Genomic DNA, 15,222 nt, shown 5'->3' with positions numbered 1-15,222 from the left:
TATGGAGCTCTCCACAGCCAGGATCCACAGGGCCAAAGTGTCCACTCTGGTTGTATTTTTGGAGCTCTCCACAGCCAGGATCCACATGGCCAAAGTGTCCACTCTGGTTGTACTTATGGAGCTCTCCACAGCCAGGATCCACATGGCCAAAGTGTCCACTCTGGTTGTACTTATGGAGCTCTCCATGGCCAGGATCCACATGGCCAAAGTGTCCACTCTGGTTGTATTTATGGAGCTCTCCACGGCCAGGATCCACATGGCCAAAGTGTCCACTCTGGTTGTACTTATGGAGCTCTCCATGGCCAGGATCCACATGGCCAAAGTGTCCACTCTGGTTGTACTTATGGAGCTCTCCACAGCCAGGATCCACATGGCCAAAGTGTCCACTCTGGTTGTACTTATGGAGCTCTCCACGGCCAGGATCCACATGGCCAAAGTGTCCACTCTGGTTGTATTTATGGAGCTCTCCATGGCCAGGATCCACATGGCCAAAGTGTCCACTCTGGTTGTACTTATGGAGCTCTCCACAGCCAGGATCCACATGGCCAAAGTGTCCACTCTGGTTGTACTTATGGAGCTCTCCACAGTCAGGATCCACATGGCCAAAGTGTCCACTCTGGTTGTATTTATAGAGCTCTCCACGGCCAGGATCCACATGGCCAAAGTGTCCACTGTGGACACATGGAAAAAAGCAGCAGCGGACATTTCTGAACTCTTAGCCAACTGACTTAAACATCCATGAATGTGTATTAATAATTTGTCACTATTTCTGAGGTTCTATGATGTATTGTTCAGTAGATTTACTATGTAATATTCATTTATTTGTTTTTATATCATGATTTATTACATGCTATCAGATTGCAGGTGGGGGGGGGGAGGTTTAAAAATATATCTATAAAATGTACAGTCGTGGCCAAAAGTTTTGAGAATGACACAAATATTCATTTTCACAAAGTCTGCTGCCTCAGTGTCTTCAGATATTTTTGTCAGATGTTACTATGGAATAGTGAAGTATAATTACAAGCATGTCATAAGTGTCAAAGGGTTTTATTGACAATTACATAAAGTTGATGCGAAGAGTCAATATTTGCAGTGTTGACCCCTTCTTTTTCAAGACCTCTGCAATCTGCCCTGGCATGCTGTCAATTCACTTCTGGGCCACATCCTGACTGACGGCAGCCCATTCTTACATAATCAATGCTTGGAGTTTGTCAGAATTTGAGGGGTTTTGTTTGTCCACCCATCTCTTGAGGATTGACCACAAGTTCAAGCAATATCGATGTTTTGTTCCCCGAGCCACTTAGTTATCACTTTTGCCTTATGGCAAGGTGCTCCATCATGCTGGAAAAGGCATTGTTTGTCACCAAACTGTTCCTGGATGGTTGGAAGAAGTTGCTCTCGGAGGATGTGCTTGTACCATTCTTTATTCATGGCTGTGTTCTTAGGCAAACTTGTGAGTGAGCCCACTCCCTTGGCTGAGAAGCAACCCCACACATGAATGGTCTCAGGATGCTTTACTGTTGGCATGACACAGGACTAATGGTAGCGCTCACCTTGTCTTCTCCGGACAAGCTTTTTCCGGATGCCCCAAACAATCGGAAAGGGGATTCATCAGAGAAAATGACTTTACCCCAGTCCTCAGCAGTCCAATCCCTGTACCTTTTGCAGAATATCAGTCTGTCCCTGATGTTTTTCCTGGAGAGAAGTGGCTTCTTTGCTGCCCTTCTTCACAACAATTGGACCGCTCTCCTTGAAGTTCTTGATAATCCGATAAATGGTTGATTTAGGTGCAATCTTACTGGCAGCAATATCCTTGCCTGTAAAGGCCAGCATCCCGGAGTCACCTCTTCACTGTTGAAATTGAGACAGGTGTTTTGCAGATACTTTTTAATGAAGCTGCCAGTTGAGGACTTGTGAGGCGTCTGTTTTTCTCAAACTAGACACAAACTGATGGCCATATCCTCTTGCTTAGTTGTGTACCGGGGCCTCCCACTCCTCTTTCTATTCTGGTGGCATGACGTTGCCCTCTTTGGGTACAGAAAGCCCATTTCCCTCTCCCTGCCTCCCCCTTTCCTCCTTCAACTAGGCTGCTGTGGTCAGAGAGACCTCGTAAATTCCTGAGGATCTCCTCATGGACACACAGTATAGAGAGAGTCAATTTTCATAGAGAACAAAGGAATGTCTCCCACCTCACAGAACTCGAGGTCCGAACAAATTTCATGTTCCGGAGAAAGTATAAAAGATCGGTGAAAAATACAGCTACGAACTGGTCCATTTGTTACAACTTGGGGAAGCTCATGGGAGACGGTGTGGCCACATTACCATAACGCTGTTTATATAATAGCCTCAGGTATGAGGTTTATATCTAATTGTTGTATAAGATGAATGACTGAGTATGATACTGTTTGTATAATGGTGTAATATGATTTTGGACTGTTTAATGAAGAAAAATACAATTCCCTTTTGATTTGAACTAAATCAGAGGACCGCCTCTGAGCCCAGTTAGGGTCAGGCATCCTAGTTAATTACAGTTACACGATTAATCAGTTGATCGCGTAATACTAATTACAGAGAATCTTTGATAAAAACTATGTCTTCAATTTAATGATAGTAAAGACACAACACTGGTTAGAGCCAGTTTGCACTGGTCTGTGAAGGGAGTAGTACACAGCGTTGTACGAGATGGAATTCAGCAATTTCTCACATGGAATAGCCTTCCTTTCTCAGAACAAGAATAGACTGTTTCAGAAGAAAGTCCTTTGTTTATGGACGTTTTGAGCCTGTAATCGAACTCACAAATGCTGAAGCTCCAGATACTCAACTAGTCTAAAGAAGGCCAGTTTTATTGCTTCTTTAATCAGGACAACCGTTTTCAGCTGTACTAACATAATTTAAAAGGGTTTTCTAGTGATCAATTAGCCTTTTAAAATGATAAACTTGGATTAGCTAACACAACGTGCCATTGGAACACAGTTGCCATTGGAACACAGATGGTCGTTGATAATGGGCCTATGTAGATATTCCATAAGAATATCCAGCTACAATAGCCATTTACAACATTAACAATGTCTTCACTGTATTTCTGATCAATTTGATGTTATTTTAATGGACAAAAAAATCTGCTTTTCTTTCAAAAACAAGGACATTTCTAAGTGACCCCAAACTTTTGAATGGTAGTGTATACACGAAAGGAGGTTCATGAACATTTCAATCTATTAGCTATAAATGGCAATGATAAAGCTCTAGAAGTAATAAAAGTATATAATTACTTTAACGTTGCCCCTGACACCAGGGTTGCAAAAATGTCAAACTATTTCTAAATTCCCAGGTTTTCCATCAGTTTCGGTTGGAAGATTCCCGCAATCAGAAGGAAATGAGCCAGAAATCTGGTGTCCTCCAACCAAGATTTCTGGAAAGCTTGGCAACTTTGGGAAAGTTACCAGAATTTTGCATCCCTTCATGTAATACAGACCAACTTATCTGCCTTATGTTTAGAATGTCTCTGCCTGGCACTCAGCATTAAAGTTGCAATAAGCCGAAATCGCTCAGACATTTCTTGGTTGCTAAAATTGTAATAGCTCTAATTTGTAATAGCTCTAGCTCTAATTAACCTAATTTCAGTTTATGTGACAAAACAAGCAATAGTGGGGAGAATCATTGTAACATCTGAACCTCTGTAAAATACATTTTCAATAACCCAAAATGTTGTATTTTCAGCTGTTTGAAGCTGGTGTACAAAACTGAAAGTAAAAGATGCAAGAACGAAAGTTAGGAATGGAAGCACAGAAATAACACACATAGAACATATATACCACTTCTTAGACTTCCTTTCAGTGAGAATGACAGATCTATAACTCACATTTCTAGTGAATGTGGTCAGGTTGCCCAAAAAGTGACATATTGCAGCTTTAAAGAGATAGATTGGTGGTAAGGCCCTGCAATAGACTAGAGTCCTGTCCAGGGGGTGTACTTGTCCATCAACCTGCCTCACAGAAGAGAAGAGAGACTCCTGCTCCTATGAGCAGTTTTGGCTTGCACAAGCCAAGGCTCGTGCAAGACTACTTATACAATGTGATACAATACAACACACCCATGCTAAGTACGATAATGTGTCTGCCTAATTATGTCATAGGTCCTTATTAAAAATGGAGAGATGGGTGGAATTCTATAGTGAGGAATGTGTGAGTGTGTGCATGTGTGTGTATGAATGTTCTTTCTGCTGTTGTTGGGCTTCTAGGCCATATGTAATGATAGGGTGGCTACATTGACTAGGAGCTGGGTGTGAACTTTATAGTTGAAATCACTTCATTAAGTTAACACCACCGGTCATAAACCTATATTTGCATCTACCTCCCAACCGCTGTGAATTAGACAGGATGTTCTCTCTCCTGTTCAAAACTCACATTGTGATCAATTGAAGCACATAGCTGTTTCCTCAGAATGGCATGTACGCATGATGTATTCATCACACTGTTAAATACAAACTATACAATGACTAAAGTGCATGTGATAATATGGTATTTCCATGTATCAGGGTGTTGAATGAATTTGTACAAGAGAAGGTTACATATCCTAATATGGTCCATGATGTTTCCTTTTGTGATGGTGTGCAATGTCACGCACAGCCACAACCACGGCTTAAAGGGGCAGTTCAGTTAAAAACACATTTCTTTAGGATGCTTCCACACTATGAGGTAAAAATAACACTCTGAAATTGTGAAAATGATGTTAATACCGTTTTTGTGTAATACCTGTTTGAAATAAATGCCTAAAATTTCAGCCTGTTAAGGTGGGATGGAACATTTGGCCAAACATCATGATTATAAAAAAACAATGACAGCTCATCTGGTTAAGGGGGTGGGTTCTAGACCATCCTATCAGCCAATCAGGGATGTGTGTGTAAATATATGTTTATGTTGTTTCCTGATGCCCACAAGATCAGACTGAGCATTTCAAGTGTCAACGGAGGCTCAAGGAAGTCAATGATTCAAAATATATTTTGGATTTATGTTCATTAAATAAGAACAGTGATTTATTAGAAATGTCATTAAATGTTGGCTCAAGGTAAAAGGTGTAAAAGCTGAATTTCCCAACCTGCTTCGAGAAATGCATACACCTTCAGGTGTTTAAAGAATGCTCCTGGTGAAAGTTCAAATACCATTGCCTCGTTCTGTCCCAGGTAAAAACATGCGTCCTTTGTCCTGAACTTATCCACCTTCTGATAAAAGACAAAAGTGTCTGTATGCACATTATTTGAGAGATATTCTTTCAAAATAATATTTAATTATCTATTTTAACAAACACATTGACGCCATGAGTCAATTTTGCCACCTGTCAATTATTTTAGAGGCCGATATAATGATGACTTCACTGTGCAGATCTGTCTACACTTGTAAGATATCCAGACACAATGGGTACCTGACTACCTCTGGAGGTGGTCAGAAGATCTGATCACACGCTTAATCGTCTACAACTGTGGGCACAGTCAGAATGTGGACAAGATCAGGACAAAGGTTAGAACCAGGTATAAACAGGGCTTTTGAGAAGTATGGCTCAATGATTCATTAGATATTTAGAGAGGTTTCTTTCCAATATGGCCCTTTCAACATGCACCAGTGGGAATTGAACTCACAACGATGTTGTTGGTGGTAGCTTCACACTCATACCCACTGAACCAGACAGGACCTTTTTTAAGGTTGGCAAGACAATTGGACAGACGAAAGCAAAAGCTCCACCTCAGTTTACTCAGATACACTGATTGGAAATGTCTTGACGGTGTAAACAAAATGGTGGAAGCCCATTGTTAGGCTGGCTTTCACCAGAAGGATATGCTATAAAGCAGCATCAATGAGTAAGCCAACTAGCTAATTTGCCTAAATCTTCTTTAAAATTATTTTAATTTTAAAATAAAACTTGAAATTGGCATGGTCTAATTGACTCGACAACCAACAACCAAGTTAAATGAACCAGAAAACAAATAGTTATTTCTGGTTGTTTATCAAGGTTAGCTGGCTAACTCATTGATCCAGCTTTGTAGTGTACCCCTCTGGTCGGTTCTTTCAGATCAGTGAAATGAATGAGGAGAGAGGACAGGCCTTTCAGTCCATGCAGAAAGAGCTAAAGCCACACAGTGATACTGGTCGCGTTCCCCTGCTCAGACGTTGCATGCATCCTCCGATGGCCGAGTGCCATGTAATCAACTGTGCAGTCGGACACCATGTTGCTATAACACATGATGTGTTTAGCTGATACATAAAATTCCTTTCCAGGCGTTGTAAGATCTGGCATGCGTCGACAACGCCTGGGCAGAGGAACGCGCCCATTGTAGGAAGTAGGATACACAGCCCTCTAGTGATCTCCACTAGGCTGTACACCTGCATGGATCCACAGCGAAGACTTATCATCACATGAAGAACCAAGCCTCTTTACCTGAGTTTTAAGTTCTTGTTTACCCATAGACTCTATGTTATTCTTACAGTGACTCGTGTTGACTTTTTATACTCTGGAAATGCTTTTTTTAGATCTGGTTCATCTACAAATATTGAGCAACAAGATGACTACTGTCTATGAAGAAACCCATGGGAAGGGTAAACCCATAGATCTAGATAGAGGTCTCATCTCTATGTCTGTGCCATTATAGATTCTGTGACAGCATGGGCCATTGAGGCTACAACCCATAAGAATCGCCACCCAGTTGACTACACCGACTACTTAAAATGGCAACAAAAAAATGGTGAAAGCCCCCATGCTAAATTGGCCTTTTGGCCACTAGAGGCATCTATCATTCTCTATGGGTCAACCCCTTGAGAATCAGACATCTATTTTCATCTAGGGAATCCTGGTGAAAACCAGTGACACAATGACTGCCATCTTGTAGGGTAACCCCCACAACATGTCAGAGAATACAGTAATCGATACATTTGATAACAGGCAGTAAGAAAGACCAGAAACCTTTCAACCACCCGTCATACATTTAGCCATAGTGTTTCTTTCAATATTGTGTCACGCAGCACAATGTCCGCATAAACAAAGTGCATAATGCTTATGCCAACTTTAGCAGCATGTTAGTCTTGTGTAAGCACTATGATGATTACTTTACAGTAGTGTCACTGGCAGTTCAACACATGATGTATTAAAACGTTTTGCCTGCACATTATTTTGAGATTTCCCTTCGTCGTGTAGTGATATGGCTGGGCTTTGTAATGCAGTGTGTGTGTGCGTGTCTTTGTTGTATTACTGTTAAATAGGTGCATCGGCTTGACCTTGTGTAAAGTACTGTGACTAGCCAGTACTGAGACAGATGGGTAGAACATACTAGGAAAATCAGTGGTGTAAAGTACCTAAGTAAAAAATACTTTAAGTACTACTAAAGTCGTTTTGGGGGGTATGTACTTTACTTTTCATACTTTTGACAACTTTTACATTCCTCAAGAAGAAAATGTACTTTTTACTCCATTCATTTTCCCTGTCACCCAAAAGTACTTGTTACATTATGAATGCTTAGCATGACAGGAAATTTGTCCAATTCACACATTTATCAAGAGAACATCCCTGGTCATCCCTACTGCCTCTGATCTGGCAAAGTCACTAAACACACATGCTTCGTTTGTAAATGATGTCTGGGTGTTGGCGTGTGCCCCTGGCTAAAATGGTGTCGTCTGGTTTGCTTAATACAAGAAATGTGGAATAATTTACACGTTTACATTTGTGCTTAAGTATGAGAAATTACATTTATGTTTGATACTTAAGTATATTTAAAACCAAATACTTTTAGACTATTACTCAAGTAGTATTTTACTGGGTGACTTTCACTTTTACCCGAGTCATTTTATATCAAGGTATATTTACTATTCCAAATCACCAGTTACACAGAGGTATATCCTAATCCGCATCCACACAGATATTTTAAACCTTCCATAAAGCACTCAGGACGGCCCCCATTGATAGAGGGTAGTATGAAAATTGAAGTACGAAAATTCTGTACTTTTTCCACCAGAGGAAAAGTGGGATCCCACTGGGCACAGATGTCAATTCAATGTCTATTCACATTGGTTCAACGTAATTTAATTTAAATGACGTGAAAACAACGTTGGTTCAACCAGTGTGTGCCCAGTTGGATCCCGCTCTTCTGGACACATAGAACAGGCACACAACAACATGGGGACTTTCTCTCCCGTAAGGTTCTCGTGAACTCCTGTGACTCGTTGCTTATGTTGTCTGAGGAGAAAATGGCATAGTGGAAATGACTTGAGTCACTGCTGCCAAAATTGATTTCCCTATTCTATTTTTTGACTATGATGATTCTCTTCATGTCAACCAACTACTGTTACTGTAAGGTCAAAGCAGCATGTTCTGGCAGCATGTGTTCAAAAGTAAAAAGTGATTTACACAAGTTATCGATATCAGCAGGACTACACCAAACTCATGAAGCAAACTGTTGCCTTGTGCTCTGTAAGATTGGCTACTAATTGGTGGTGGACGGATGGTGCCTGTGTGAGAAGGTTACACAGACAATACCTACCAGACGAGAAGGTCACTGACTGGCTGCCATTTAATCTGATTGGCAAGCGTCAACAGAACCAGTCAGTCAACAAACTCCCTTCACGGTCTGAATAGAACACCCTTTTAAACCATATAAGCCAACACAATATGTTGTCAGTATTCCTATGGAGCGTGTAAAGCAAATTCCTGTTGCAAAGTACTTAAGTTGACTCCGAGGATGGTGTGGTATTAGTGCCTCTGCTTTAGAGAACTGAAAAGCAACCAAAAGGTCAAAGGTCATAGAGAAACAATATGAGTGTGTATATATATATATATATATATATATATATATATATATATATATATATATATATATATATATATATATATATATGTCTGTAAGTCGAGCCGTCAACTCTCCCAGCATTGTTGCTTTCGCAAGAATGATATGACAACATGGAGCACATGTAGCAATGATGATTGACAGCCAGGGATAAAATACATTTTAAAAGAACACGCATCCAATTTAAAAGAACACACATCCTTAGAAAATACCCTTAGGCTCTAATTACTGGCGACCCCTTAGAAAAAGATTGAGAGACATTCTCATTTGTTCATGGAAGTTTACTCCTTTACCCTCTGTTTATCATTTAAGCTGCATTACATGACACCTTGCTTCATAAATGTCTAGATGTTTACGGAAACGTGTGTGACCTTGTCCCATCCTCTGCCGTGGTTGATTGGTTATCGACCACAGGGTGTAGTTATTGTTTTGGAGGGGTTCGGAACCGATTTAAGATAAGAACTACAAAAGGTCAGTTAATATGTTCTCTACAAACTATGGTGGGAACGAGAGAGAGAGTACAACTCCCTGCCAACTCCCAGCTTTGCTCGGGGTTGAGATATCTTCAATGTAAACAGAGGCAGAAGGGCTTACATTGGTTCAGCATTCTATAAAAACTCTACAAACCCTTTGCTCTGCGAGATAGTCTTGTGTTATTTATTCTCTAAACAGCCTTTATCCCAGCCATGTTTTTCAACCATGATGACTGGCCTGTTGCCACAAGGTCAGACAATCCGGCTGGCCTTTGCAGCAGATGCCGTTTCTGTTTCACAACGGTCATGATAGAACAGATATATTTGATTCATTTTTCCTGGACAAATACAGTTGAAGTCAGAAGTTTACATGCACTTAGGTTGGAGTCATTAAAACTCGTTTTTCAACCACTCCACAAATGACTTGTTAACAAACTATAGTTTTGGCAAGTCAGTTAGGACATCTACTTTGTGCATGACACAAGTAATATTTCCAACAATTGTTTACAGACAGATTATTTCACTTATAAATTCACTGTATCACAATTCCAGTGGGTCAGAAGTTTACATACACTAAGTCGACTGTGCCTTTAAATAGCTTGGAAAATTCCAGAAAATGATGTCATGGCTTTAGAAGCGTCTGATAGGCTAATTAATTTACATCATGTGAGTCAATTGGAGGTGTACCTGTGGATGTATTTCAAGGCCTACCTTCAAACTCAGTGCCTCTTTGCTTGACATCATGGGAAAATCAAAAGAAATCAGCCAAGACCTCAGAAAAATAATGGTAGACCTACACAAGTCTGGTTCATCCTTGGGAGCAATTTACAAACACCTGAAGGTACAACATTCATCTGTACAAACAATACTATGCAAGTATAAACACCATGGGACCACGCAGCCGTCCTACCGCTCAGGAAGGAGACGCGTTCTGTCTCCTAGAGATTAACGTACTTTGGTGCGAAAAATGCAAATCAATCCCAGAACAACAGCAAAGGACCTTGTGAAGATGCTGGAGGAAACGGGTACAAAAGTATCTCGTTCCACAGTAAAACGAGTCCTATATCGACAGCAAGGAAGAAGCCACTGCTCCAAAACCGCCATAAAAACGCCAGACTACGTTTTGCAACTGCACATGGGTACAAAGATCATACTTTTTGGAGAAATGTCCTCTGGTCTCATGAAACAAAAATATAACTGTTTGGCCATAATGACCATCGTTATGTTTGGAGGAAAAAGGGGAACGCTTGCAAGCCGAATAACACCATCCCAACCGTGAAGCACAGGGGTGGCAGCATCATGTTGTGGGGGTGCTTTGCTGCAGGAGGGACTGGTGCTCTTCACAAAATAGATGGCATCATGAGGGAAGAAAATTATGTGGATATATTGAAGCAACATCACAAGACATCAGTCAGGAAGTTAAAGCTTGGATCTTCCAAATGGACAATGACGCCAAGCATACTTCCAAAGTTGTGGCAAAATGGCTTAAGGCAACAAAGTCAAGGTATCGGAGTGGCCATCACAAAGCCCTGACCTCAATCCATAGAAAATGTGTGGGCAAAACTGAAAAAGCATGTGAGAGCACGCTACAAACCTGACTCAGTTACACCAGCTCTGTCAGGAGGAATGGGCCAAAATCCACCCAACTTACTGCAGCTTGTGAAAGGCTACCCGAAACGTTTGACCCAAGTTTAACAATTTAAAGGCAATGCTACCAAATACTAATTGAGTGTATGCAAACTTCTGACCCACTGGGAATGTGATGAAAGAAATAAAAGCTGAAATGAATCATTCTCTCTACTATTATTCTGACATTTCACATTCTTAAAATAAAGTGGTGATCCTAACTGACCTAAGACAGGGAATTTTTACTAGGATTAAATGTCAGGAATTGTGAAAAACTGAGTTTAAATGTATTTGGCTAAGGTCTATATAAACTTCCGACTTCAACATTATGTTTTCACCACTGATTTGTGGTGTGTAGTGGACCAATGTGCCTCTTTCGGTTCTATAGTCTTCTTTACCCAGACTCTGATGCAGGTCCTGCCAATAGTCCACTGTCGTTTGTAGTGTCTGCTCAGGCAGTGACCTCAGCAGCACATTCACAGTGTGAGAGAGTCGCAGTGTTTATTTTTCAACCCCATGTCCGAGTGACCTCCACAGCTCACCTAGTGTGCTCGCTCACAATGATAAGATGTTATTGTAGGACTTCCCATAGCCCTGTGGAAACTGTTTTGATTGGCAACCCAAAGGGCTTTTGGCCCGGGTCCAACTATAACAACTTGGCTTCTATTGGCCGAGAGAGTGAGAAATAAGAGTACATTTGCAATCAATCATTAGATCAAGCCGAGGAAATTATTTTCGGAACAAAACAATGAGGAGAAATAGTGGAGTTAAATTGGAGTGTTAGAAAAACAATCCTCGGGGGCGTGAAGTAGGTAAATTGTTCGCAGGATGACCGGCTTGGAACCGAGACAAATGTTAGGTAAGATAATAACAGAATCTTAATGTGAATCAAATCAACAATGACTGGATGTTCTTACACAGGGGCCCTAAGCAGGATATGGTTCAGCCATGAAGGTTTAGATAGCTGGCTAGACTAACTTACTGCAATCTTATTGACTTTCTGACCTAACAGAAGAAAAACTGCTGATGCACTAGCTACCAAATTTCTAAATTGCGCGTGGTGTATTCTTCTATGCTATTTTTCAACAGTAAGTTGAGAACTGAGGTCCACCCCCAAATAGTCCCCCTAGCGGCCGCAGGGCCCTACCTGCAGCGCATAGTCTGCGTATAGGCAGATAACAAAACATCAAAGTCAATTTCCTCATGAGCCCAGGAAAGAGCTGACAAACAATAACTACCACTTACTGTGGAGAGTCATGGGGGGAATCCGCTATAAGCTAAGTGTCACATTTGATCGCAGGCGTGTGTCTAAAGACACAGAAGCGACAGAGCCATGTGTTCCAGGCAAGGCTAATCAACAAAAGATAATGACACATTCACTATGACCTTCTTTTCCTCTCTCTGTCTTAATATCAGCCTCTGGGGCTCTTAGTCTTGAGACACATTGTGATTACATCATGAATCATAGTGGTGGCTAGCGTATTCGTTTTAGAGCAGAGTGAATTGGGACTGATGGTTTCTGGCTTTCAGTTAAAAACTGTAGCTCAAATGGTAGAGCATGGTGCTTACAAAACCAGGATAGTGGGTTTCTCATTTGCCAAGTTAGAAGAAGCTATGTACAAGCAACACATTCAAATTTTACTGATGGCAATTTGAATGCACAGAGATACTGTGAAGAGATCCTGAGGCCCATTTTCGTGCCATTCATCCACTGCCACCACCTCATGTTTCAGCCTGATAATGCACCGCCCCACATCTCAAGGATTTGTACACAATTCCTGGAAGCTGAAAATGTCCCAGTTCTTCCATGGCCTGCCGACTCACCAGACATGTCACCCATTGAGCATGTTTGGGATGCTCTGGATCGACAGCGTGTTCCAGTTCCCGCCAATAACCAGCAATTTCACAAAGCCATTGCAGCGTGACACAACATTCCACAGGACACAATCAACAGCCTGATCAACTCTATGCGAAGGAGATGTGTCGCGCTGCATGAGGCAAATGGTTATCACACCAGATACAGACTGGTTTTCTGATCCACGCCCTACCTTTTTTTGGTCTGTGACCAACAGATGCATATCTGTATCCACAGTCATGTGAAACCCATAAATTAGGGCCTAAGGAATTTATTTCAATTGACTGATTTCCTTGTGTGAAATGCAACTCAGTAAAATAATTTAAATTGTTGCATGTTGTGTTTATCTTTTTGTATATGGGGAGGGAAGGGATTTTCTATTGAAACAGCCACTTGTGCAGATGGTGTTTGACTTACGGTATAGCAGGCATGGTGTAGCAATAAGACAACACAGACGTAATACTAGAGCCTTTTATCAGAAATACACTTTGGAGTGAACAGGTGGCATAGTTTGTTTGTTCCTTGTTGGACACTTGTAGGCCTTTCTGCTGTAAAAGACACATTCCTTTAGGGTTGAAGAAGCATATCGCTTCACAGTCTAGTCCATAAAACAAGAAAACATTCAAATTATGACAGAAAAAAAGTATAAAATATGTGTATAAAATGTATATAATAATTCAATCCAATGCCTTGGAGGATTGACTGTGATGACTGAGAAGACGATTGCAAAGACGATTGCAAAGAAAAAGATTGATGGAATCAATGGGCTTCATTCAACATGCCTTGGAGGGCTTCCCTTTATTCAATACATATCAACATTAGGGAGGGAGGGTGTATGTTTCTAGTGAATACACTTCCTCCCCTTCCAAAAGCCCTACAGCGCCCGGGTAATTACTTTAAGCTGAAATGGAGCGGCTCTCTTCAACTCCACACAATGCAAGAGATGTGTTTGTTCAGGCAGGAGATCACAACAGTGCTTCATTGTACTCTTTAGTCGTGTGCTGTATTCAATTCATAGAACATTCTTTTTCTTGGGAGAGGAGTTTCTCTTGATAAACTACATACAGCAAGACACAACCACATAATCCCAACAAGTCAACACACACAGAAAACACAGGATGCACAGTGCAGAACATCAAATGAAAACCCTCACACACAGAAAACACAGAATGCGCAGTACAGAACATCAAATTAAAACCCTCACACACAGCCAGTAAAAACAAGCAGGGCTTAGGGAACAATCTTGAGGAAACATACCAGTGGAGAAGAAGTGATTAAGGACTTCTCCCCCGGCTTAGCCACATCTGGGTAGGGCAGGTCTCACAGTCAGGCCGCAGCAGTCCTGTAGTAACCCAGACTGGGTGTTTCAGTATGGGTGAGGGTTAGGGGTGGTCCAGGGTCTCCTGTTGGATTTGGGGGAGGAAAGGAGGGACGTGGGGGTGTTTTTAAAATGAGTTACATGCTGTTTGTTGAGTCGAAAAGGAGGAATGTGTGGATCTGATACTTTTGGTTCTCGCTCTGTAGGTCTATGATCAGACTTTACGACAGAGACTGTGTGGTCTCGCTCTGCCAGCTGGCACCCCCTGCTGAGCTCCCATCATCACAGAAAGCTGCTCCACACACACACACACACAAACAAACAAGCAGACACACACCAACACACACACAAACAAACAAACAAGCAGAGGGAAACATGCACACATTCACAAACAACTAGAGAGAAAGACACACCACCTCCACTGTCAGGGCTCACCTCTGATCTACCCATGTTTTCGCTGAGCTGCGTCACACACTTACTCCTGACTCACACTGAAAGTCAATAACAATGTTCAGGAACAGTGCCTTGGATTTGCAATAGCAGACTCTGTTCCAGAATACTAATGTGTACATCCTTCCAGACAGGTCCAGACACATGACCTGGATGTTTCACCTCTCCAACAGCTTCAGCCAGCTAGAGGCCTGGGAGCTGAGCTAAACAACAGGTAAGAGGGAAGGCGAGACGGAGGGAGGGAGAAAGGTCTGAGATGTTAGGCTAGCTCTGTTCTAACTTGCTGTCTCTAGAACAAGGGGTCAATGAATGGACCCTCTCGGAATGACCATTCAGATTTAGTGGCAATTTGCTCTGGAAACATTCCATCTCACAGAGCACTTTGCAAATATTCAAAGTAGCAGTGAAGGATAAGACAGATGTATTGTTCTCTTATACATAGAATGACCACTAGAGGGCAACGATGAAGCATGAATTAATAACGTCAGCGGGAATATACTGTCTGTTAGTGAACTCTAGTGGTCAAATCCAAACATCACACTGTGGTCAGGGAAATAAAGGATCAGCAAAAGCACTGCATTTTTCTATGTGCTTAATTGGTGAAATATAAAGATTTTGTCTGTGAAATATACAAGCATGAAAATCAAGAGGCATTTGAACACATCGAACACATTTG

This window comes from Oncorhynchus mykiss, chromosome 19 (genome assembly GCF_057628025.1).
Source record: "Oncorhynchus mykiss isolate SJ-2025 chromosome 19, ASM5762802v1, whole genome shotgun sequence".
In the NCBI taxonomy this organism is placed as follows: Eukaryota; Metazoa; Chordata; class Actinopteri; order Salmoniformes; family Salmonidae; genus Oncorhynchus; species Oncorhynchus mykiss.
Note: the sequence above shows the minus strand (reverse complement) of the source record.